Genomic DNA, 25,779 nt, shown 5'->3' with positions numbered 1-25,779 from the left:
ATCCTGCATGTGTGTGTGTGTGTGTGTGTGTGTGTACCATGAAAAAAAATCAAATTGAAATTCTAGAAATAAAAAGTTCAGTGAGTCGAATAAAAAACTCAATTGAAAATCTAGCCAATAGACTGGATAAGTTGAAGATACAAAACTCAGCTTAAAGATAAGGTTGATGAATTAGAACATTCAAATATAGACAAATCTAAAAAAAATTAAGAAAGTATGAATAAAATATTCAAGACTTCTGGGATACCATTAAAAGACCAAACGCACAAATCATGGTCATAGAAGAATAGGTGCAAGCAACAGGCATAGAAAACATACTCAAAAAAATAACAGAATTTCTAAAATCTTAAGAAAGAAATGGTCACTCAGGTATAGAAGGGTTTTAGGATACCAAATAGAAAAGACCAGAAAAGAATCTCCCTAAGTCATATTATAGTTAAAAGATTAAGTATACAGGATAAGAAAACACCATTGAAATCTGGAGCAGGGAAGATCTAAGTCATATAGAAAGATGAACTCATCAAAATAACAGCAAACTTCTCAACAGAAACTCTAAAAGCAATGAAGGCAAAGAACAGTGTATTTCAAACACTGAAAGAAAATAACTGTTAATTTAGTTTGCAAGGAGAAATAAGAAACAATAATAAACAAAAAGTAAAGGAATTCATAACCTCCAACCCAGCATTACTGAAGATACTTTAAGGAGTTCTACACACAGAAGAGGAAGATAAATACAATCATGAAAATATGGGAGGGAGGAAATTTCACTACATGAGTAGATAAAGAAATGAAGATTAAGAAAGAATCAAGCACTATAAAACCAACAAAATGACAGGAAGTACAATATACCTTTAATAATAACTCTGAGCGTTAATGATTCCAATTTTAAAATCAAAAGACAAAGAAAGATGAATTTGATTAAGAAACAACACCCAACTACTTGTTGTGTACAAGAAACTCACTTCATTGTCAAAGACAAACATAGCCTTTAAGTGAAAAGATGGATAAAACTGTTCCAAGCCAATGAAACCTGAAAGCAAGCAGGAGTATCTATATTCGTATCTGAAAACACAGACTTCAAACCAAATTTAGTCATAAAAGACACAGGCAATCATTTCATATAGATAAAAGGAACAATCCTTCAAGAGGGTATAACAATTTTAAGCATATACACACCAAACATCGGTGCACCTATTTTGTAAATACTACCAGGCATGAAACTACAGAAAAACTCCAGCATGATGATAACAGATGACTTCAATACTCTACTTAACAACAGATAGGTCATCCAGCCAAAAATTCAATAATGAAACTTCAGAATTAAGCAACACTATAGATTAAATTAACATAACAGACATCCAAAGAATATTCCACTCAACAATTAAAGAATACACATTCTTCTTAGCAGCTTAGGGAACTTTCTCCAAAATTAAACATATTTTAGGACATGTAGTAATTCTTTAAAAAAATACAAGGAAATTGAAATAGCATCCTGTATTTTATCAGGACCACAAAGGAATAAAATCAGCAATGAACAACAAAGGAACTACAGAAAAGAGTCAAACACATGGAGACTGAACTAAATATACTTTTGATTAATCAGTGGTCACTGAAGAAATAAGGTAGGAAACACATCTTACAAGAACCTTTGAGACACAGCAAAGACAGTGCTAAGAGGAAAATTTGTAATTGTAAACATCAAAATATCAGACAGATTTCAAAAATATGTACTTCAAACTCAGAAAAACAAAAACAAGGCAATCCCAAATTTAATGGATGGAAAGAAATAATGAAAATCAGGGCAGAAATTAGTGAAATAGAGACTAAAAGAACAATGCAGAGAATCAATGAGACAATGAGTTGATAAACAAGTTTGATAAGCACTTAGCTGAACTAAGCAGAAGATAGAGGGGAAGACCCAGATTAGTAAAATTGGTGATGAAAAAGGTGATATCACATCAAATACCAGTAAAATTCAGAAATTCTTTATGGAATATTTCAAAAACTTATGTTCCATTAAGGAAAAACTATAGGTGATTAAAACTCCTAAGCAATGATATACCACATATGACATACCAAAATTGAACCAAGAGGTTATAAACCACTTATCCAGATCTATAACAATCAGTGAGAGTTTCGCAATAACGAAAAGCTCAGACAAGATAGTTTTCACTGCTGAATTCTACCACGCTATTGAAGAAAAACACCAATGCTCCTTAAGCTATTTCATAAAATAGAAAGGGAAAGAACACTACCAAAGTAATTCCATGAAGCAAATTTAATCTGACACCAAAGCTGAATGAAGACACACACACACACACAAAAAAAACTATAGACCAATTTCTCTGATGAGCATAGATGCAAAAATTTCAAGAAAACACTCGTAAACTGAATTTAACAACCCTTTAAAAACATAATACAGCATGATCAAGTTGGTTTCATTCTGGGGTGCCAGGATGATTCTATGTACAAAATCAATAGATGTACATAAATAAAATAAAATAAAAATCACATTGTCATCTCAATGGATGCAGAAGAAACCTTTAATAAAATTCAATCTCATTTAATGATTAAAAAAATCTAAAGAAACTAGGAATACATTTCAATATAATAAGGGCTATATATGACAAAATAGTAGCCATTATCATAGTAAGTGGAGAAAAATGAAAGCATTTCCTCTGAAGTCAGGAAGAAGACACAGATTTCCATTCTCACCATTCTTTTTTATTATAGTTCTTGAAATATTAGCCAGAACAACAAGGCAAGAGAAAAATAAAAAGGGATACTAATAGGAAAGAGAGAAATCAAATTATCCCTGTGTTACACATAAAAGACCATAAAGACACCATCAAAAAAACTTAGGGTTTGATAAACACTTTCAGCAAAATAAAAATGTACAAAATCAACACATAAAACTCAGTTGTGTTTCTATATGCCAATAATGAACACATTGAGAAATAAATTAGGAAAACATGCCCATTCATAATAGCTTCAAAAAATTAAAATACCTAGAAATTAAATCTAACTAAGGAGGTAAAAAGACCTCTACAATGAATACTATAAAACAATGATGAAAGAAATTGGAAAAACCACTAGAAGAAGAAAAGACTTTCCATGTTTTTGTACTAGCAAAATTAATAATTTTTAAATGGCTATGCTTCAGAAAGCAATATATGGATTCATTTTAATCACCATAAAAATTCAAATAGTATTCTTCACAGAAATGTAAATATCAATATTAAAATACATATGGAAACAAAGATTCCAAAGTAATCCTTGTAATCCTCAGTAATAAAAAGCAATTCTGGAGGTATCACAATACCTATCTTCAAACTGTACTACAAAGCCATAGTAAAAAAAAAAAAAAAGGAGTACAGCACTGGCACAAAAACAGATATGTAGGTGAGTGGAAAAGAATAAAAGACCTAGAAAGCAGCCCATACAGCTGCAGCCATCTGAATTTTGACAAAGGTGCCAAAAACATATGTTGGAGAAAAAAATAGCCTCTTAACAAATGGTGATGGGATAATTGGATATCCACATGTAGAAGACTGAAATTAGATGTCTATCTCTCACTCTGAACAAAAATTTACAAATGGATCAAAGACTTTAATGTAAGACTTGAAACTTTGAAACTACAGCCGAAAACCAGGGGAAATACTTCAAGATACAGACATAGGCACTGACTTTCTGAATAGAACTTCAGTAACTCAGGAAATAAGAGTAAGAGCTGACAGACAGGATTGCATCAAAGTCAAAAACTGCACAGCAAAAGAAATAACTACCAGATTTAAGAGAGAGCCCATATAATAGGAGAAAATCTTTACCAGCTATTCATTGGCAAGGGATTAATATTCAGAATATATAAAGAGCTCAAATGAAGCTCTTTATATATAAAGGGACAAATGAATTGCACCGACTGTTCTCAAAAGATGAAGTACAAATGGCAAATAAATACATGAAGAAATGTTTAACATCCTTCATCATAAAGAAAATGCAAATTCAAATGACACTGTGATTCCATCTTACCCCAGTCAGCATTCCTTTCATCAAGAAAACAAACAACAAATGCTGATAGGATGGGGGGGTAGGTATCCTTATGCGCTATCTATTAGTGGTATTGAAATTTAGTGCAGCCGCTATGAAAATCAGTATGGAGTTTCCTCAAAAAACTGAAAATACAACTGCCATATCATCCTGCTATATCAGTACTGGGCGTAAACCCAAAGGAATACAACTCAGCACACAATAGAGAATCCTGCACGGCTATGTTTATCACTGCATTACTCACAATAACTAGGTTACAGATTCAGTCTAGGTGTCCATCAACAGATGAATGGATAAAGAAAAGGTGTGTATATACACTATGGAGTATTATTCAGGGATAAAGAAAAATGAAATTATATTATTTCAGGAAAATGGGTGGAACTGGAAGTCATCATGTTAAGCAAAATGAGGCAGACTCAGAAAGATAAATACTGCATTTTTTCTCATATACTAGAATTAGATCTGAAGAAAAAATGGACACGAATATAAATGGGGAACTATGTATGGTGTACAGACAATGGTCTTGGTAAGGAGACTATAATCAATGTACATTGTATGCATGTGTGAAAAGTTCATAATGGAACTTATTTGAAAAGAATTGCAAGAAAGATTCTAAAAAGTGGTTTGTGGGGGGGATAAGGAAGAGTAATGGAGGTGAATAAAATGAAAATATATCTATGTATGGAAATATCACAATAAAACTCCCACACTGTACAATTAATATGCACTAATAAAAATGTGGGAAAAGAAACAAAGAGTTAAGATTATGACCATGATGAAAGAATCTAGCTGTCATTGTGGTCCTGTAGTGCCTTCCAGAGTTCATAGAAATAAAATATAAGTCAAGTTCTCTAAAACACTTAACTATCCACTGATAGATGACTGTTTAAATAAATAATAATATATAATCATGTACTATATTAGCATTTTAAAATAATGATACTGCTATCATTAGGAAATCTCTGTGATATAGTACTTAGTAAAGGAAATAAAATAAGAGCTGGGTGTGTAGGTGGTTATCATTCACAGTGCATACACTTAAACAGAAGCATAATACACATACAAAAAAATGTATACACATGTGTATACACACACACTTTCAGCAACCCACTCTACACAAATATGCTGGCCAAGCACACATGCACACACACACACACACACACACACACACACACGCACTTAATGCATTTAGAACATTTCTGAAAGGATCCTCAGAAAACTGTCAACAGTAGCAGCATGAAAGCCATTTTTTTTTGGAAAATTTTTTTGAAAATTTAAAGGCAGGCTATTGTAAAGGTTTGAAGGGAAGAAGGAAAGAAAGTCACCAATGACCATTGGTCCCTTTTCAACATCCCTCCTTGACTGAACAAATGGTCTTCCTGTTTGCAGAATTGATACCTTGCTTACCATTCTCTTGATCATTGTAGGGTGTTTAAAAATGACAAGTACAAAACAAATCCATTAAAACATTGAAAACTTGTGAAAGATGCAACACTTCCTAATAAATAAAAATGACACTGAAATCTGCTGCTATCCATCTCAGCAATGCCATGAACATTTGATCAGAGAACTATTTAAGAAACAAAAGTAGACATGGAGGATAACTTCATCAGTGATTAAAAGGAAAACAATTTAAATATCAAATGGTGAAGAAAAGTCCTCTAAACACTTCCTAAAATGTTTATTACTGAAATCTATTAATGTGATGATTTGCCTTGAAGAGTAAAGGGTAAAGTAAAAGATGTCCTGCTGTGCTTTTAAACATTTTTGAAATGAAAATTACTACAAAAGGAAAAAAGTATGATTTATTCACAGAATTATGACTATATTTGTAATTTTTGATTAAATACAAAATATAAAATATAAAATTTTCAAACAAGCCATGTTTTTCATTATATACTCTAACACTGCCAAATTAAAAACAGAACACCAAATTAAATTTAAATTTCATATAAAGGATGAAAAATTTTTGTCTACGTATGTCTCATGGATGTGCTTTATATTTGCTTAGTACATACTTCCTATATTTGTATCTGGAAAATCTGGAAGTTCCAATACAATAATATGTTCATTCCAAATTTAATTACATTTTGTTTGAATCATTTTCTTAGGGTCGATGATCTCAGGAATATGAGAACTTTCTAAATTGTATTAAAAGCCTGGAAGGAAATATAATTGACTTTATGTGTGTTTGTGTGTGTATGTGTGTGCTTTTCTGTTATAGTCCAAAGTATCTATAATGAATACATAACACACTTAAATTCAGAAGAAATGGTGCTTTAAACAGAATAACAAACCGTGATAGACTAGTCAGAAATGCCTACAGCCTACAGGGAATTAGTCCAATTATAAGCACAATATGTCTAAAAGGGAAAGAAAAAAAGCTACAGCTTGGATTATGGGAGGAAAAAAAGAAAACACATTTTCTTTTCATTTTATTGCATTCCTGTTATAGTTTTAGGGAGTGTTTCAGTTTGAACTTTCTGTAAATACATAAAATGCTTGTGCTCTCACACACCCTGATAAAGTGAGAAATAAACCAAACACACTGATAAAGGGTGAAATTGAGTACGATTCTAGACATTTAACAGAGTAAAATCTGTATAGATCGGCATAGTTAAAAATGTACATGAGAATTAATAAAAACATTTTAAGAAAAAAATATTATGTAAGGAGATCTTTGTTGCTATTATCTATTATCAAGCTGTATTTGTGAGTTTACCTAATGTTAACCATTTTGAAAAGAGCCATGACTTCCTTGTGTGCCTACAATTGACTTAAAACAAGAAAGAATATTGAATTAACCAGAGTTTTTCAGAAGGGCAGAACCAATAGGACATCTGCTCATGTAATTAACAAGACAGAAGATTCATGGCAGGCCTTCTGCAAGGTGGAGAACCAAGGAAGCCAAAGAAATGTCTCAGTCCAAGTCCAGTGTCCTTACAACCAGGGGAGCTGGTGGTGTAACTGTCAGTCTGAGGTTGTGGGCTGAGATCCCAGCCAGCGGGTGAAGATTGTTGGTGCCAGTGTCTGAGACCCAAGTGCAGAGAGCCTGGACATCTTTGCCTGAGGACAGGAGAAGGTTGTTCCAGCTCCAGGACAGAGGAAGTGAACTTGCCTTTCCTAAATCTATTGGATGGAGCCCATTTGGATTAGGTGAGAGAATATCTGTTCACTCAGTCCACTCCTGCAGGAACACTCTCACAGACACATAGAAGCTTTACCAACAATCTGGGTTTCCCTTAATCCAGTCACATTGGCACTTAAAAGTAACCATTACTTTCATCAGTCTGTCTTTGATGAATTATTGATAAAGAATAAATAATCAAATTGCTTGAAGTGAGGAGTGTGGGCTGCTCCAATATTTATAAACCAGTGCCAATCAATAGCTGCTTTGCATTTTGTGTGAGTCACAGAATCACAGCTCTGCAAATCACTTAATAGAGTGTAATGTATTTTCACAGAAACAAATTTCTAAAACATACACCATTAAAGATCCTTTTTTTCCTCAAAGATCCCAGATGGAACTGAATATTGAACAACAGTGCCTCAATTACACTCATGTAACATAATGAAAAATGCTTTGAAGTTTCCCAAGTTGTTCATGTCCTGGTATCTACAAGTCTACCTAAAGCTTTTCTTTAAGTCATTCTCTTGATAATCTCATATCATTCAATAGCAGATTCACTACATTGTACATTTTCCTTTACAGTTGTGTATCACACCAAGTATAAGTCACATAGAAAAATAGGTTTATTTTTGTTACCTTGGGTTGCACTTTCTCTAGGAGGGTAATGTGTTTTGTTAGCATCATCAATAATTGTGTTGATGCCTGTGGCTGATATAATACAGCTGTTACTAAAGAGACTTGCAGAATTGAAATGGAAAGTATTATACTTGATGATGTGAGTACAAACTTAAGAATGATTATTTTGTGAATTTATGGGGTTTTTTAATCAATTTCCCAATATTGAATTTTTTATTTACTTTGTGCTTTCTTAGAATAAGGCTCATTCCAATTATTTGAGCTTCACAATATGTTTTCTTGATTATATTTTAGCAAATGACCCAGTATGTCAGAAACTGACTTGAAGAGAAAGAAAATATCTTCCTGTATCTTAATTAGCATTGGTCTCAGGTAGATTACATGTAGGTAAACTGGGATCTTTCTTTAAGGGTCTTGAGTCATTTGCATATTGAATTTGGTTTGTGCTTTCACAATGTCATGAAGGAAGAATAATATTTAACTACATTCCAATAGTACTTTTTCTGTTTGGCCGCAAGTTTTATATTGTCTCTTAAAAATACAACATTTTAAGAATAGAATTTAGAAGAGATTTGTTACTTAAACTAGACCTGATAGTTTTTCTGCCATCGTTAACCCTTTAAGCTGCATCTAAAGAAAGAAATCCACAGAATTATCAATAACTTGGGTTTCTTGTCCTGTTTTGGTCCGTACTGTTTATCCCAAGCATCACTGCCATCAAATGTTTCTTCTTTGAGGAAGGTTTGGGAGCGAAGCTATTCCAGACTGTAGGCTAAAAGTAATATGTCCCTCCAGAGGGATATCTCTAATTTAGTCCAAAATGAAAAATGTACCCAAGTATTCCTATATGAAAACAGGTGATTATGAAGACTGTAGACAATAACCTTGTTTGCTTCTAAGTATGCATCTCCAATTTATGAAATGCTTACAAAAGCTTCTCTTTGTGGAATTGCAAAAGTAAGGAGCCAAGTAATTCCTGCCAATGGGGATGGGAGCATGTGAGACGATGGTTGAACCTGTATCGTCAGTAGTCTTTGCATGGATTCTATTTTTCTTATCACCCTGAATTTGTATATGAATTTTGTACTTATTTTAAACTACGTTTATAGTCTATGATCAAGTCAAGTATAATTTCAGCTCTATTTTCTTTCCTATGTGCACTGAAAACTACTTTTATGGTTAGACTTATCACCTTTTTGCCTGGAATTAATGATGTATGAAGGACTTAATAGCCAAACAGTACCCAGTCCTCTTGAGGATATCATGTTGAAGTCAAAGCTGTTTTATTTTGAAAATCTGTTGCTCTATGTGAAATTACTGTGCTTAGGGTGTTTTTTCTGTCACTTTAATCTATCACACAAATTAGTTTTTCAGACACTTTCAGTTAGCACAAAAATAGAGCTATCTCATCAAGAAGGAGAATTGACTTTTATATGACCCTGGGTCCCCTAAGGAGAATCAATTGAGCCCATGGACAATAGCTCTGGGAGAGAAAAAAACTGTACTGGTATTTAAAGATTCAGTGAAAAGGACACAAGAAGGTACAAGGTAGAAAAAGTGATGGTGACCCTGTGAGATATTTCTGTGAGACTCCGTGACACCTTTTCACGCAGCAGAAATGTTTGGTCAGATTGCTAACAAATCAGCTTTCTCACTTTCTCCTGGTTGAAAATGGCATCTGTTAAAATCACTGGCTCAATTCTTTCTCTCTTCCTACCAAAACAAACAAACAAATAAACAACAACGACAACAAAAACCAGTACTTTACAACACAGAACTAGCATGAAAAATGAATCGCTATCCAAAATCTGCAGGAAATTCACAGTTGTCACAAAATCTACAGTTAGCAAATGGTGCCAGATTCAGGCATAACACTGATGACCCCTGTGTGACAAGCTTCCAGATACACAACAGAACTTTCATCAAGAGGTGATGCCAGGGATCCAGAACCTGAGCCCTCAACCGGGCAGGGCACACAGTTTGAGGGACATAGTTATTTTTTCTCCCACATCTCATAAACCTAGTCCACAAGTTCTCTTCTGCATTTAATCCCCAGCATCCTCTCCCTCTCCTCATTTTCAGATGACAGCAGTTCTTATTTGCATTTTCACTTCAGTGTTGGCCAATCCACTCACGTGTGTCTTATTTTCCTTACTTCCCCGTTATTGCAATGGGTAAACTGTTGAACACTGTACATTGGGTCACAGCTCTCTCAAGACATGCTTTTTATATTTTCCACATTTTTGTTGGTGCATATTAATTGTACAATGCAAGGGGTTTCATTGTGGTGTTTCCATGCATGCATACCACACTCTTTGATCATATTTACCCCACTATTACTTTTTCTTATCCTCTTTCAACCCCTCACCTTAATCATTTCTTGCAGTTTTTATTTTTTTGGGTTTCTTTTTTGCAGTACTAGGGTTTGAATTCATGCTTGCTAGGCAGGCACTCTACCACTTGAGCCACAAACTCAGCCCTTTGTGCTTTAGTTATTTTTTAGAAAGGGCTTCAGATTTTTGCCCTGGGAGTGCTTTGGATTGATCCTCTTACTGTGTTTTCTTTCTTTTTTTTTTTTCTTTTATTATTCATATGTGCATACAAGGCTTGGGTCATTTCTCCCCCCTGCCCCCACCCCCTCCCTTACCACCCACTCCACCCCTTTTCTTCATAGCTGGGATTACCAGTACACACCACCATAGTCTATTTGTTTTATTGTGATTGGATCTTGCTAACCTTTTTCCTGTACTAGCCTCTGACTTTTGAGTAACTGGGATTACAGGCATAAACCACCACCATGCCCAGACCCTACATATTTTTAAATGGGTTGCATTATGACCTTTTCAAACATGCATGCAATATATTTTGATCATGTTCTTCCCCCTGCCCTCTACTTTCCCCCTCCCACCTCCCACTGGTTACCCCTACAAATAATCCCTGGTCTGTGTTCATGTCCTTTTCTCTACATCTCACTTCTACATCTGAAACAAAACATGCAGTGTTTCTTTCTGAACCTGGCTTGTTTCACTTAACATGATGATCTCCAGTTTTATCCATTGTCCTGAAATGATATAATTTCATTCTTCTTTATGGCTGAATAATATGCCATAGTGCATATATACCACTTTTTTAATCCATTTATTGGTTGATGGGCACTTATGCTGATTCCATGACTTGGCTATTGTGAATACTGCTACAATCACCATGGATATGCAGCATCTCTGTGTGTGCTCAGTTGCATTCCTTCAGTTCTATGCCTGACAGTGGTACAGCAGGGTTCTATGGAGGTACAACTCTTAGATTTTTGAGGAGCTTCCACACTCATCTCCATGTGGCTACATTAATTTACATTTCAACCAATAGTTTATAGGATTCTTTTTGCCTCTCACATTTGTGCTAGCATTTGTTTTTGCTGGTTGTCTTGATGATAGGTATCCTGACTGGGGTGAGGTAGAATCTTAATATTGTCTCAGTTTTCACTTTATTTGTAGCTAAGAATGTTAAATATTTCTTCATGTATTCATGGCTATTTTCACTTCACTTGACACCTATCCAATTCATTTTCCCATTAACCAAATTTTGTTCTTTTGATATTTAATGTTTTGAGTCCTTTATATATTCTGAATGTTAATCCCTTGCCCGATGAAGAGCTGCCTAAATTTTCTCCCATTCTGTATCCTGTCTCTTGATTTTGGTAATTGTTTCCTTTGCTGAGCAGAAGCTTTTTAATTTGCACAGTTTGTTAATTATTGTTCTTATTTCCTTTTCTGAAAGTTTTTGCTTTCTAAATCTTCAAGTGTTTTCCTCTAGTATTTTCAAAGTTTCAGTTCTCACATTAAGGTCTTTGATCCATTTGTAATTGATTTTTATACAGGATGAGAGGTGAGAAAGTAGTTTCAAACACTATGTTTGAGTACTTTCTATGCAAGAACCAATATAGAATATTTATACCTGTTGAAATCACCATAAGAAGGAAACTAAGGTGGAAAGGAGAAAAATGGAGGTAATGAACCAATTGTGGTTACAATACATATATACATGCAAATGTCATAATGGAACTCCCTGTATAGCTATCTTAAACAAAAATGTCTTTTTTTCAAAAAATAAGGACAGGAAGGTAAAACAGGTCCTGTCTGGGAGCTGGTTCCTATGGGAAGGGGGAGTATATAAGGAAAAAGTGAAAGAGGGAGAATATGGTAGAAATACATACTCATGTATGAAAATGGAAAAAAGAGAGCTGCTGAAACTATTTTAAGAAGGGGGGGATAAAGGAGAATGATGGGAGAGGTGAATCTAACTAAGCTATATTGTGAACACTTTTGTAAATGTCACAATGTACCCCCAGTGCATCAATAATATACAAATAAAAATAAAATTAAAAAAAGAAAAGAAAAAACAAAAAATGCTACATGGAATTTGAATGTTGACATTTATAAACTTATTCCATTATAATGCAGAAATGCACATCAGCTCCAAGTACACACAGAACCTTTACCAAATCACACATATGACCCTCAGTCAGGCAAATCTTAATACATTGGAAAGAATTATAATAATTCAAATGAAATTCATACCACAGAAGTCATAAAGAATCAGTAACAAAAAGGTTTTAAAAGTAAATGTTTGGACACTAAGAAGCATATATCTAAAGATCTTTGGCTTGTAAGACACAGCCAAATAGAAATTAGAAAATATTTAACTTAAAAAATTGTGAAGAAATGCATGCCAAAATGTGCAGATGCAAGTAAATGATGCTTAAAAGTCATGGCATTAGATACATAATGAGAATAAAGGATGGAAGAGCAATAACCTAGGTATCCATCTCCAGAATTTAGACAAAGAACAGAAAATTAACCCAAAGTATGTAGACCAAAGGAAATCATAAAGATAAAACTAGAAGCCAATAAGATAGAAAGCTAATGTATGATAAAGAAAAGCAGCAAAGGTAAATATTACCTTTTAAAAATTAATGTTTTTGATAAATCCCTGCTGAAGCTAAGCTACAAAGACTAGACAGAGCAGAAAGGAAAGGGGGAGAGGAAAGAGAGAGGGAGCTCTCAAGTTAGCTGCTTTAGGAAAAAGCATGATGACAAATTTATCTGCTTACAAGTATGTAGGATGTAAAAGATGAGTGGGACACCAAAAACGATGTATCAATAATTTTCATAATTTAGATAAAATCTTTAAATTCTTAGAAGTATAATAGTAATACTGACCCAGATTAAAGAGAGTATATGAATAAGCATATGTTTATAATAGAAATGAATTGTGCAATTCAATAGCACCCCACAAAAACTGGATAAACTGACTCCACCAATGTATTCAGAGAATAATACCTCATGACGAAGGGTATTTCCACAAAATGTAAAACTGCCTTAACATTTCAGAATCTAATGTCCTTCTCAATACTAAGCCGATTCAAAATAAAAGCACTGTGAACATCTGAAAAGGTATGGGAGGCCACCAACATTCATTAGAATATAATTTTACATAAGGAATAAAAAATAATTATGTCATCTCATCATGAATCTTGAGGAAATTCTATAGCAAAGTCATATTTAATGGTGAAATATTTAATAATTTCCCATGAAATGAAAAGTTTGCATTATCACCAGTTACATTTGACTTCATACTAAAAGTCCATGAAGTGTTATGGAACCAGAAAAAGAAGTATGATTTATGATAATTAGAAAAGAAAAAATAATTTGCAGAATAGTAATTGAGTATTTACAAAATCCAAATGATAAAGAATAAACAGGTGGATTTAACATGGTCATTAAATTTAATGTCAATATGTAAAAAAGTAAATTATATTCCCACATGCCAGCAATAAGTACTCAAAAGATTATCCACTAAATAACATTAAAAAGAACCACCCATTATCTAGGCATGTGTCTAATTAAAGGTATGAGGTCTGCTTTTGTATAACATGTAAAAAGCTGGAAAGATGATCTGCTCTAAATTAATAAGAAAAATCCAGATAAGCTGCCAGTCATACCTTCTTGAAGCCATCAGAGGACTGTAGAGAAAAAGCAACAAAATATCATGAATTCCCATGAAGCACAGGCTTCCTAAAAATAGAAGACAAAAAGACAAGGATTGGCTCACCTGGGGCAGGTCATGGAGGAGGAGGTGCTGGCCATTGTACAGGAAGTAGGTAAGAAGAAATCAGCTAAGCCATTGCTACTGTAGAAAGTTAAAAGAATAAAAAACTCCTATACTCCTAGATGAGGGCAGGAAAGGGCTTTGGGTCCAGAAGTCTATTCTGTATCATAGTAAATTGCTGTTTCTGATGGCGAGGCAGGGAGGTTTCTCCTGCATAAGAAGTTTCACGGTTTCAAATCAGTTTGAGACTTACATGAAAAGAAGGGAAGCAGGCTAGGTGTGATGGCACATGTCTGTAATCCCAGCCACTTGGAAGCAGAGACAGGAGGATCACAATTTCAAGTCCAGCCCATGCAAAGTTAGCAAGACCTTATTTAAAGAACAAAATAGAAACAAAAAGGCTGGAAGATATGGGTCATGTGGTAGAATCCTTGCTTAGCAAGAGTAAGTCCCTAGGTTCAATCCCCAGTACCAGGAAAAAAAAACAAAAGAAAAAGAAAAGAGGAGAGCAGGAACACTTATATTGACCTGACTGCAATTTCCAAGATCACATGATTCACCTAAGTTTAGGGAAACCAGGACAGCAGAGGACTGCATCATGTTCCTAATACCAGTCTGCAATGCACTGAGTTGAGCCACTGGACAGCGTCAAGACCTAGGACAGAGGCTCTATCTGAAGAGTGGCCCTTTAGTGAGGTCCAGCTCAAACTGTTATGAAAACCTTTTGGCCCTTCCACCCCCAGCCTCACCCCAAGGAAACACTAGAGAATTTGAAACTTGTGTGTGTTGAAAGAAACTATGGCAACAACAAAGCCCTCACACATCAATAGTCTGACAGAAGAACAGAAAACATTTCTGAGTGTAAATAAATAATACCTCAATCCTTACTTTTCTGCACACTATGTCTGGGATTCACAAAAACAGATGAGAATTAGAAAAACTAAAGGAAAACAACCCGCTGTGAAGACACTGGACCAACAACAAAACCAGAGCTGGTGATCACAGAGATGATGAACATCAGAAAAGGGAGTTGAAACCAACTATGCGTAAGATCTAGAGAGATCTAACCAACCATGGCCAAAGAAAGAGCAGAAATTTCTTAGATTTCTCCTCTTCTCTTTTTCCTATTTGTTTGTTTTGGTTTTGAGGCAGAGTCTCTCTAATTTTGCCCTGACTGGTCCCAAAATCATCATCCTCCCTCTTCTGCCTTTCAGAGTGCTGGGATTACAGTTGTGCACCTCCACATCCAGCTAGCTTCTCTTTATTTCTTCTTGCTTTTGTAGCCCCTGAGCCCCTCTCTAATTTAGGTAAAAATGCTGCTTACTGATTGAGCCCCAGTCCCTTCTGTGCAGGTGACCTGGGGAGTGCCCTTAGGGGAGGAAACCACTTAAATGTAAATTTCACCTAGAGTCCTTCCCTTTGTCAAGGTTTGCTAACCTTTCTATTTCTGACTTTTTTTTGGTACTATGGGATACTTTCAAAGAGTCGCTTTTTCTATTTTTTATAAAGTTTACAATTTGGTCAGCAGGAGCATGAATTGGACAAGTTACTCTGCATCATGGATTCTCAGCCCATGTACTGTAAATTCTTAAATCTCTGATTGAGCATGCTTTCTGACATTAGACTATTATTGCAAGTTATTTACTGTCAAATGACTTAATCAAGTTGGCACTGACACATCTACTTTTGTCATTCATTTGTTTGGTTGCTTTAAATAAACAACTGGGGTCAATTAAGGAATGCCTCTAATTTAAAACCCTTTAGCCAACCTCAGAGACATTATTGAGACTCCTAGAGTTTTTCAATTGTGTAAGCACTGAAATAAAAATGTGATTGTATTTCTTGTTGGTAAGAAATGAGAATTTTTACATCTCTGGGGCAGCTTTCAAGAGATTTTTTTGCAAGTCAATACTTGTAACAAGCCTGCCTCTTCTACTCTGGAAAGTTCCTTTCCAAAATTAAAAAAAAAGAAAGAAAGAAAGACAACTCTCTGTCATGGCCTTTTCTATTCCTATTAATCCCAGTAGGCTTTCGTGTATACAAAACTAATGTATGAATTTGGTAAGAAAATTCATTTATTTATTTTGTGTATGTTAATAACCTGATCTGTACCAGGATTCATACTAAAATCTATAGTGTATTTGTATCAAAGTCCTTTTGATTAAAGTTGTCACTTCAGGTATCAAGGATTTCATTATTGTCATGTATGAATCTGTGAACATAAAATTGCTGAGAGTACTGAGAGCCTATAGTTTCACTTAGAGTTAAGAATAGCCCAGGGCTGAGTGAAGATGTGTTTCAAGTGGTGGAGGGCCTGCCTAGCAAATGCAAGACACTGAATTCAAACCCTAATACAAATAAGAAAATGAAGGTCAGCTCAGTAACACAAATGAGAAATAATATGGGCTTAACATCAACTCACATTGTATGCTGATGTGAAAGGCGAATGGCAAAGTAGAAAATTAGATGAAAATGAGATCAGGGTCCTCAGAATACTACCTCATGCTCTTAGTTCTTACCAAGACAGACATTTCTTTCCAATCATACTTTTCAAATTGTGTACTTGGAAGACTGACAGTTTGCTCTAAATATAGCTTTAATGGTGTAAAAAGAAAAAAAAAAAGATAATTGGGATAATTCAGAGACCATAGCCACAGACATAAGTAAGACATACAAGGTATTAATTAAAGATATTTTTAAAAATTATAGACCATCACTACATTATCTAGTGTTTCCATATTATTTCTATTTGTATTAAAGCACTAAACAATGTCAAATCAAAACCAACATTACAACAGTATAATAAAATACTCAATTTATTTAATTATGCTTTAGTATGGATCCTTCAATTCTGAAACAGATCAAACTCATAAAAACAGATTGATTATCTTTATGGATCTCCTCTTATAAAATGCCTTCTTGATAGTCATCAATAAATTTCTAGAACAAGTAACAGTCTACTTAAGATTCTGGCAGACCAGTTAAGCAGCACCCCTCACCACGTCCAGTCCTTGGCTTCACTAGGATTTACCTGTGTCTGAGGTGTTTGGTGTTTGCACTGACAGCAACATGAGGGCCCGATCAATTAATGCACACCAAATGAGAACACAAATGTGTGAGTGTATTTTTATGATAGATCACACAAAAGGTATTGGAGACATTTCTGCTCTGAAACTTTAAAATATTTGTGGTTTAATTATATTTTACCTCACAAAAATACAAAAGGAAAAGGTTTAAAGGGAAAACCTTAGAGGCATATTCTACCATAAAAGTGACCTCTCCAGAAGAAAAACATGTTTTCATTCTTGTACCATATAATTGTTGAACACTAGTGTGCCAAACACTGTGTGGGGTACTCAAAATAACATTGTGAATCAAATACAATCCATGCCCTCACAGTGCACAGTTTAAATTCCAAACGCAATATTAACTTAGACTCCAAACTCCAATGCAGAGAGCATACTGTGAAATTTGTAGTTTAAAAACAGTGTTCCACAGTTGAGTGGGATGTGTAATAGTGATTACTAGGGGCTGAGAAGGTAAGAGAAAGTAAGATAGTAGAAGGTTACTTACCCAAACACAGAGGTAATAAGTTTTAGTATTTTGCAGCACAGCAGGGGTACTGCAATCCACAAATCTGTTATATATTTTATGAAGAAAGGAGCTCAAAAATTCTAAACACAAAGTAATGGTTCGATCAGTAATTATTGTAGACATGTATTAAAATCTCATTCTGTACTCCTTGAATATATAAATTATTGTATAGCAATCAATTTCTGTGAAAATTAAGGAAATTGAAGTATTAACTATCCTAATTTGATCATTCATTATATTCCTCTGTACATGTATCAAACTATCACAGGTACCTCATATATTTGTAAAATTAAAATAACAATACAAATTTTAAATTGAAATTAAGGTACTTAAAAAAGTGTCCTAGAGATGTGAACTAAAACTCTGGAGATTGACACTGGGATTTAAATTTTTTAGATACTTTGGGTAATTGTAAGATGAACTTGTAACTTATTCTTTGCTTAACTAAACTAATGTTGGCTCGGTACATCCAAAATGTCAAATATAAAATTGAGTAGGTCCCAAATCCTCCTCTGCAAGGTCTATAAGCTAAGGGGAAGGCAGACATAAAGAAGATACCTACCGTAATTTCATGAAGGTTAGATGTGGAACGAGAACAAAGAAAGAAGTTAACTTTTGCAGAAGAAAACCTCAGCAAAGTTTTTCCAGGGGAATGAAAATCTAATGGAGCCTTAAAGATTAAATAAAGTTCATCAAATGAGTAACTGGAAGTGAAGGAGGGTAAAAGTAGCTAGAACCACATGCATGTGGAAATGGGAAGGTATAAGGTCTCAGTGTGTTAACTATAAAAGCAAGAAATTGTAGTCAGAGCTACCTGAAATTAATATATAAGCAAAAATTTTCAATATTCATTAAATCTTGATAAAATAAACATTGTTAGGGGCCTCCCACTTTGTAGCCTTTTGAATATTGGCAGTTTGAATGAATCAACAAATATATGTACAAATAACAAAGTGTTTAACTCATTCTATGTAGTATACAGAATAATGATGCAAAAGATAACCACAATTGAATTCCTGAAATCTTTGAACATGTTGTATGGTGAAAGAAACTCTTCCAGATATAATTAAGACCTTTCAAATAGGGAGAGTAATCTAGGTTATCCATGTGGGTCTAATATAATCACAAGGATCCTCATGAATGAAAGTATATGCAAAAGACACAGTGTCAGAGAGGAGATGCTTCAGAAAGACTTGGTCATTGCTGTCTTGGAAGATGGAGAAAGGAACCAGGACCTAAAGGGTTCCGATGTGTAGAAGCTGAGAAGTCACTGGAACAGATGTTCACCTAGAGCCTCCAGAAAGAAGACAGCCCAGCTAACACCTCAGTTTTAGTCCACTGTGATGCATTTCAGACTTCTGACCTCCAAAAGTGGAAGACAATAAACTTGAGTTGTTTTATGACGAGATGAAACTTGTGATTGTTTGTTATAGCATCAATAGAAAACTAACACACGCCATTATAGAACAAGCAGCCTGAAAAGAAAAACTCAGGAGGTAGAAAAAAGTAGTGAGAATGACTGACAGATTTGTTCAACTTTCATTTTCAGAAACATCTAAAGAAGTCCAGTATTTTGTCCTAGCCCACATTTATCTTATTTTTTATGCTACACAGAGATTTAAAGTCTTATGACCTTCACATCTGAAAGTCAAGATTCCTGAGTCAGAAAGGAAAGGAAAAAAAAATCAAAACAAGATAAAAACTTAGAATCTTTGTGGTTGTTAACTCCCCCCACCCATTTGCTGATAGATTCTCTGAGCATGCTGACACTGTGAAATCACAGCAGTGAGTTTAAATGAAGTATGAAATAACACTGTGAGGTTGGCCAGCTGTGCTCATCTGGGTAGGAGGGGCTATGCATTGAACTGTGGTTTACAACAGAACCAAATATAAACACCAACATGAAAGTGTGGCTATTGTTTCCAATTGAAATAGCCAAATCTGAAATAAATACAGGTTGATACAAAACTGATGTATGCCATATAACTTCTACCTATTTTAAATTTGAGCTAACAATCTGATTCTAATAACAAAACTAAGATTAGATTGACCCATGATGGCAGCAACTTAATTTAAATAAATTCTTCATCTTTTTCAAGTGAAAGAAGAAGAGAGGGGTAGTCTATTCAACCAAAAATCAGTATGGAACTGTTTCTATTCTTATAGACACTGACAATTCCTTCACAGTATTGTAGAAAGCACCAAGGTTGGTTTTGTGATTTAGGGGAACAGAGTCTCATTCCAGCTCAATCTGAAGCCTTCAATCAGTTTACTCCACTGATAACTATTTTTGATCCAGGGATGAATAATCTAAATTAGCCAACATATTCCACTCACCCCTGATTGTTACTTGTGATAATTTTTTTGTGTCTACTTGACTAGATTAAGGGATACCCAGATAGCTGGCAAATCATTATTTCTGGGTATATCTGTTAGAATATTTCCAAAAGGGATTCGTATTTTAATCAGTGAACAGAGTAAGGAAAATTCACACTCACTCAATTGGATAGCACTATCCAATCAGCTGACAGCTTGGACAGAAGAAAAAGGTCAAGGAAAGGTGGATTTTTCCTCTCTCTCTCACTCTTCAGGAGATATAATTCCCTTCTTTTCCTGTCCTTGGATATCAGAACTTCAGGTTCTTTGGCCTTTGGACTCCAGGATTTGCATCAGCAACAAGCCTTCATCAGTCATATACCATCAGCTCCTCTGGTTCTGAGGTCTTTGCATTTGATCTGAACCATGCTAGCAACTTACCTGGTTCTCCAGCTTGCCAATGGGCTGTTGCAGAGGGACTTCATACACTCCTAATCACATGAGCCATTTCTCGTAATAAACCCCTTGTCATATGTCTCCTTCCATATATTCTATTTGTTTTATCTCTCTGGAAAACCCTGAATAATATAAAAGTGAAGGTGTATTGTGACAGAGAAGGGATAAGCTTTGTGATAAGTCTTTTAAAATGACAGCAAAAGTAGGCACATACTCTCTCTTACTAAAGTTTGTGAAATGTCAAGGAATAGATTTGCCAGAGATCCTACTATTGGGTTTGATATTGGCTTAATGTCAAACAAAAATTCAGTGTAAATCATAGCCTCCTTATTCCCAACCAAGACTGTGCCTACTCAGGATCTTTAAAAAATCTGCCTTACTTTTGAATCCCCAGGTGAGTAGACACACTAATGGCCCTCCAAAGACGCATGCCTTATGCTACAAAACCTGTGAATATGTCACCTTACCTGGCATAAGGAATTTTTTAGTTGTGATTAAATTAAAGATCTTAAGATGGGAAGATTATCTTGTATCATATGAGTACCTAAATGAATCATGATGTTCGTTATAGTGAAAAGGAGGCAGAGGAGTCATAATTACAAAAGGAGATACGGTGATGGAAACACAAGTCTGAGTGATTCCTTTTCAATGAGCCAAGGAACACAATGGATTCTACTACAGAACTCCAGAAGGAGTACACTCCTCCTAGGATCTTGATTTTTTAACCCAGAGAGATCTATTAGAGACTCCTGACTGACAATACGTTCTTGTGTTTTTAAGCCACTGAATTTGTGAAATCAGGAAACAAATACAAATTTCATTGTGCTTCAGGTCCACAAAGTGCAGTTGTATTGAGTGTCTATTTTTTTGAGCTCATGACTTTTTCCTCGATCCTAAAAAGCATTACTAAGAATTTTAGAATTTCAAATTCTAAAACCTTCCATATAAACTCCACAAACTACTTTCCCTGCTTGGTGACTTCTCCATTCCAAACCTGGAGACTGAAAGTAGTGGTTCTTGACTCAGCTACACAACACATTGCTTTTTTGGCTTTGTTGCACCTGAAAAGTTCCCTGAAGTGTGGATGCCTGGCCTGTACCCCACACCAATTAAATCATCATGCCTGGGTAGAAATAAGCACCAACATTATTAAAGTCTTCCCAGGTGGCTTCAGGATGCAGTCAAGCTTGAGACACATTGGGCTAAACAACTCTCCATCACTTGTTGAGAAGTTATAAATTGAAATAGGAATGTGGTTATTCTCACACTGCTATATAGAATAGGTTCAAATCCCCTTTTCCCTGTCCCTAGCACAGTACACCCCAAATTATTCTAGCATTTGGCAGCAAAAGTCTGGACCTTAAAGGCAGCAGGGTATTTGGGATTAGAATGGATCTTGTCACAGAAAATGAACACTGCTAGGATAACTCATGTAATTCAGATTTAATTTGGAGTTTAATACTGATGTAACAATAATGGTAATGTATTATACTTATGTAAGATTAGGAAGAACTGGGTGAAAGGTATATAAGGAATATTTGTACTATCTTTATCACCATTATTTCTATGAAACTAAATTTATACTCAAATCAAAATGTAATTAAAAACAAAACCTGGATTAATGGTCCCAAGTCAGATAAGATTACAGTCAAGTCAGATCTTATCCACTGGAACCAATCAAGCCTTGAATAAAGGCTGGATGTGTCTGCTACCACTTGCTGTTTCTCCTCTTAAAAAAAATTGACTTCTTTAAAAGGAATCACATAACTCTAGATGCTGAATTAACTGATAATTCAAATTTGTGTATTTTAATAGGAACTTTTTAGATTTATTTAGTAAAGACACATGATACACACACACACACACACACACACACTCAATTATACTCACAGCCCCTGTAACTATGTGATCTCTTTAGCTTCATGGTGATTGCTCAATATCACAACAAGCTTGGGTCTGGTTCATTCTCAACATTTGACATCATTCTGGTAAGAGTTAAACTGTCCTAATTTGGATATTCCTGCCTATTTCCAAAATAGGCTTCTTCCTGGTGGTCTGGCTACAGTCACGTCACATTAAAGCATAATAATAGTAGAAATGTTAAAATGAAAGCAGTATGAATTCAGAAGTCTTTTAAATACAGTAGCTCATGATAAATGGTAACAGGTTTTAAAGGCTTGTCATGATGTGCACGAGTGTCCTGAGAATTCTTGGGTATCCCCTTGTACCAGGGCTTCTTATTCATGGCATCCGTTAGCATCCTCTCCATTGTTAGATGGCCATATTTCCTACCACAAAAGGATCCCATCCACTCTGTCAGGAAAAAGCCCACCAACCATGCTGTGACATGAAAGCCCTACTTATGCTACTTTTCTCAGAAACACCAGTCCTTCTAGGATTCTGATTGCTTCATTACATTTCCATTAGCACTGACTGGAATTTGGGATTGTCATACCGTAGCAAGAATAGCGTCCGGGAAATGTTAATAGAAACTTTGCTCTGATGAAATAGTCCACAGGAACAAATGTTCAACACCCTAAAGGTGACTTCTGACCAAAGCCAAGCTAAGTTAAATGTAATTAGATGTAATAACAAAAATATAAATCATCTAATTTAATTGGAATTCCAGGAATACTTTCTTTTACATTCAGACTATAATGATACTAAAAATATTACTTGTTTTGCTAGGTGTGGTGGCTAACATCTGTAATCCTAGCTACTTGGAAGGCTGAAATCAGTAGGATAATTCAAGGCCAGCCCCAACAAAATGTTCATAAGACCCAATCTCAACCAATATTTGGACACAGAGCTGTGCACTTGTCATCCCAGTTTACATGGAAGACTGAGATCAGAAGGATTACAGTTCCAGGCCTGCCCAGAAAAACATGTTCATAAGACCTCAACTCAACAGAAAAAGCTGGGTGTGATGGCCCATACCTATCATCCTAGCCATGGTAGGAAGCATAAAACATGAGGATAGAAGTCCAGGCTGGCCTGGGTATATAGTAAGATCCTATCTCCAAAATAAGTAGATGAAAAAGGGTTGGGAGATAACCTTAAGAAGTAGAATGTCTGCCTAGCAAGTACATAGAGCCCTGAGTTCAATTCCCAATACTGCCAAAACAGTTACTTCTTGTTTACATGAAACTCTTATTTAACTGGTATTCCATATTTTATCCGGTACCTCATAGTAATCCATGCCATACAAAGAATGACTTTTTGTGTAGACTCAAACTTAGAACAAAAGTCCCTATGGCATTAAATGGTATTTTGAGTCATTCTTTTCAAGAAGTCAAGAATTGATGAGTGACTTTTGCATTTGAAGATGACATCTATGACCGTAAGTAATGCTTTTTCTTTCCCGCATACTTTCTACCTGGCTTTTCCATAAGTGTAATTTGATTTGATATTTATGAAAGTACTATAAATAGCAATTTTGAAAAATAGTAAAATTACCTTTTGGTTTTAGGGTGATGCTATCCTCAAATTCTCCCAGGCAAAGTATATGTGCTGTAGAGAAATGTTTTTCTTGCATACTTAAAATTAAATTATTCCTAAAACAAATGACTTGCCTAAAGATTGCTATCATAGAAAATGACTTTTTATGATTATTATGAAGAAATGACCATTGAAAAATAGGTCATCAAATCTGGCTGCATCAGGATGGTTGCCAACTATTGCCTTCAAAGCTTCACAATTTGATTTCTGTTTTTTTTTTAAATGTGAGTCTAAAATTTGAACTTTCAACTTGATATACATGATTAAGTGGGAAGTTTAAACAAATGGCCCTACTGACTTTAAATTATTTTCTCTGATTTTTTTCTATTAGGTTATAGAAAATGAAGTATTATTTTTGTATTTAGTTTATATCTGATGATGAAAAGATAATAAATAAAGATTAGGAAAAGATAAATATGTAATTACCCTTCAAACAATTTTCATAGTATTCACTAGGTTATACTTTTTCAACTTTCTAATATTCTGTAATGTTATCTTAGAGTTTTTATTCCACAAATGATTCCTCATAACTTAGTTAAAATATATCATAATGAAGCTAGGGATGGTGGCCTCAGACTGTAATCTTAGTCACTTGGAGACTGGGAAGATTGTGGTTCAAGGTCAGCACAGGTAAAAAGTTCACAAGACCCCATCTCAACCAATGGTTGGGTGTGGTGGTATGCACCTGTCATCCCTATAATGCAGGGGAGTACAACTAGGAGAATCACTGTTCTGGTCTGCTGAGCATAAAGCAAGACCCTATCTCAAAAATAGGGTCCTCAATGCAAAAAGGACTGGCAGAGCAACTCAAATGGAAATGGTAATGTGCCTGCCTAACAATCATGGGCCCCAACTTAAGTCCCCAGAACTGCCAAAAACAGTATCACCAATACATAATTATATTTTTCACCTGCAACCATGTTCTGACATTCTCTTTTTTGTTTGTGCTATGAAGATGGTACCCAACTCAAACTGCAAGAGACCTCAATACACTGGGATAAGTTATCATTCAGGCCTTCTCAACTTTGACCTCTGTCATCCACGTTCATGAACCCCTCTGCTCAGTTTTGGCTTGTTATTTCCATGTGAATCTTCAAACAATCCTCATCCCAGCAGACTAAATCTGGGTGAGCAAGTCTAAATAATAGATGACAATACATAAATACTACTTAAGCAAAAACAATAACAAAATTCTCTGAGATCTTTAAAGTCTTACATTTCGTATAAGTTTTGCCATGAAGCACTTCACCAGATACTCATCACAGCCCTGTAAAACAAATCATGGGCCATTATTATTGTCACTTAATACATGATGACACAGGCTTGGGGTGGCTAATGGCTTGTGCCTGAGCCCATAACACTAATGAGAGATGGCATAGTGAGAGATGGCACAACCAGGACCAGCACTCATTAATTTTTGAACTCCAGCCTGTGTTCTCTCCAGTATTTACAGGGAAAAAATGTATCAATTTGTAAGGAAAAGCACACAAATAATTTTGAGGCTAAAGAGAAACCGGCTGTAATTCATGAGTAAAGAACATAGTGAGAAAATACTCTGTTATGCAAACTTTAACTTCAAAGGTAAACTTAATTCTAAGAATCTACAGTTGAGATAGCAATAGATTCTGACAATAATAGGCAAAGCCACCAACACAGAGATAAATTTTACAGGGGCACAGTATAGGAAGAGTCTTTTCAGTGACGGCTCCTCCAAATTCCCCTATCTAAAATGACTCTCACTGTCCTCCAAATGCCATTGTACATAGCTCTTGTCTTAGATCGTGCTCTACTTCAACAAACCTGAATCATTTTAAATAATTTACATTCTTGGGATCCACTAAATCAGATTATAATAAAGTGGCAGCAAACTCTTTATATTTTCAGAATTATTAGGAAACCCTGATTCATACTGAGATTTAGTAATTATGCCACGCATTTGTAGTTCACATCTTACATTCCAGCAATGTTTGTGTAAACCTACTGCATGGGAGGCACAA

Source organism: Castor canadensis, chromosome 4, assembly GCF_047511655.1.
Source record: "Castor canadensis chromosome 4, mCasCan1.hap1v2, whole genome shotgun sequence".
Taxonomy (NCBI): Eukaryota; Metazoa; Chordata; class Mammalia; order Rodentia; family Castoridae; genus Castor; species Castor canadensis.
Note: the sequence above shows the minus strand (reverse complement) of the source record.